This window comes from Marmota marmota, unplaced genomic scaffold, assembly GCF_001458135.2.
Source record: "Marmota marmota marmota unplaced genomic scaffold, marMar, whole genome shotgun sequence".
Classification (NCBI taxonomy): domain Eukaryota; kingdom Metazoa; phylum Chordata; class Mammalia; order Rodentia; family Sciuridae; genus Marmota; species Marmota marmota.
Genome location: NW_026000221.1, coordinates 20,068,125 through 20,070,610, shown reverse-complemented (window position 1 = coordinate 20,070,610; position 2,486 = coordinate 20,068,125). Strand labels below are relative to the sequence as shown.

The 2,486-nt window shown below is 38.1% G+C and overlaps 1 long non-coding RNA gene across 1 annotated transcript in view; it reads left to right on the top strand.

The window, feature by feature from the left end:
• The first annotated feature begins 346 nt into the window (after positions 1-346).
• Positions 347-2,486, top strand: part of LOC125612958 — an 8,508-nt gene continuing 6,368 nt past the window's right edge. The window contains exon 1 of the long non-coding RNA XR_007343446.1: positions 347-681. This is a non-coding gene — a long non-coding RNA (uncharacterized LOC125612958). The remainder of the gene's footprint in view (positions 682-2,486) is intronic.

Here is a 2,486-nt window from a genome sequence, read left to right as displayed (position 1 = left end):
CATTTATGGGTTGTACACGATGTAGCGTCACACCATATGTGCAGTCATACATTAATATAATTAAGATTATAATTAATATAACAAAATCAATACGATAAAATTAATATATTAATATCTAATAATTAATATGATAACTACAATAATGTCATAACGAATTATAATATATGAATATCATTAATATAATGATCAGTATCATTAATATTAATATAATCAATATTATCATTATAATGGTATGTTATTATATATGATTAATATTATTATCTTTATTTTGAGGCAGGGTCTCATTAAATTGGTGAAGTTTTCGAAAGTCACCTCCAGGTGAATTCTCAGTCATTTGCATTCAGATCTATCCACCCTCCAGGTGGGAGAGGCAGGAGGGAGTGAGGGGACACTGCTGGAGGAGCTGGGGAGAGTCCCAGCTTCTGCAGCAGAGTGAATGTTATCTCTGCTGTGGATCAGAGCCTGTCTGCTCAGTGTTCTGCCAAGGCCTCTGACTAGGGTGGAGGGGAGGGCCTGCTGGGAGGCTGCACAGCCACAGGGACAAACTAGTTCTTGGACACACACAAAAAGCCCTGCTTCGTAGTCCACACTCTGCCTCTTATTAGCTAGGAGGCCTTAAGGGAGTTTGTTTCTCAGTCTTCAGGACAGGGATGATAATACCTATTCTGAACAACAACAAAAGTAAGTATGGTACACATCCAACTTCTATATTGCTTGTTTTTTTGGTTTGGGGGATTTTTTTTGTGGGGGGGGGGAATGGGTCTTGTTATGTTGCCCAGGCTGATCTTGAACTTTGTGGCTCAAATGATCCTCCCACCTCAGCCTCCAGACCAGCTGGGACCACAGGTGGTCACCACCACATCTGATACTTGAATTGTTAATGAAGAAAATATATTTCATTTCAAACATAAAAGGCATTTGGGCACAGTGGTGCATGCCTGTAATCCCAGCAATTGGGAGGCTGAAGCAGGAGGATTGCCAGTTCAAGGCCAGCATTAAACCTTTTCTCAAAATGAAAAATAAAAAAGGACTGGGGATGTAGCTCAGTGGTGAGATACATGGGTTCAACCCCAGTGGCCCTGCCCCCCAAAAAATTAAAAGACAAAAAGAAGTAAAATTTGTATTTTTATTTATTTTATTTTAAAGAATGGTTGAGCACAGTGGCACACACCTATACTCCTAGTGGTTCAGTAAGTAGGCTGAAGCAGGAGGATCTCAAGGTAAAGCAAGCCTCAGAAGTTTAGTGAGGCCCTAAGCAACTTAGCAAGACCCTGTCTTAAAATAAAAAAATTAAAAGGGCTAGGGATGTGACTCAGTGGTTAAGTGCCCCTGGGTTCAATTCTCAGTACAAAAAAAAAATCATCTACTTTATTTATTTTCTAAGTAATGATTTAAAATAAATACATTTGGGCACTGTAGAAATTTGACATGAAAAGTAATTGTATCAGAATGGGCATCAGAAAAATAGTAACTCATCTTATTCCACAGTAACTAGAAAATGTTTTTCTGCCTGATCATTTAAGTGTTACAAATCCTGAGAATGTTAATCACTGAACAAATTAGGTCCTAGTATATAATTAAAACTTGCTCAGAAATAATCCTTTTAAAAATGCTTTGAGGTACAAATCATCTATGTATTAACATGAGTCTTTCACATTTTACCAAGAGTTTAAACAAATATATCAAACAATTACAGTTCAGTGTCTTTTTAAACAGCTATTAGTCAGGTTCAAGGACACACTGTTCCATAATTTCCTGTAAATTGAGGTTCTCCATTGCAGCTGCCACTCCCTTTTTGTCTTTATCTGCTTGTTGATGTTTTCTGTGAGTTTATTCAGCAATGTAGATTCCAAGGATAAGAGTCTCCAAAGAACAGAGAGGTACTGTTGGCCTGAACCTGATAATAACCAGATGGCCTTCTTCATTTGTCTCCTGGACCTCCAGGCAACTCTCCATTACCACTTCCAGTTCTTTGAAATTATTGGGCTTTTCTATCTGGGCATGAAGGTACATGCCGGTAATCCCAGGGACTTGGGAGGCTGAGGCAAGAGGCTCACAAGTTTAAGGCGCGCCTCAGCAATTTAGTGAGGCCCTAAGCAATTTAGAAACTTAGTGAGACCCTGTCTCGAAATAAGAAATAAAAGGGATGGGGATGTGGCTCAGGGGTAGAGCATCTCTGGGTCAAATACCCAATACCAAAGAAAAGTACTGTGATTTTTCTGGGTCATACATGGTTCAAATGAAATCATAAGCCTCTAGCACTCTCTCTGTCATGATCCAGGGCTGCCTGGCAGCTCCTAGAGACCTGAGAGCCACAGGATTCTGCTCAACATCCTTGTGCTTTGCCATCCCTGGATACTGTACCACCCAAGAAATACGATTTAAAATTTATTCTTTCTTTTTTTTTTAAATTTTGCTGTAAATATATATTTTTTAAAATTTTAAATATATATATATATATATATATATTTTTTTTTTTTTTTTTT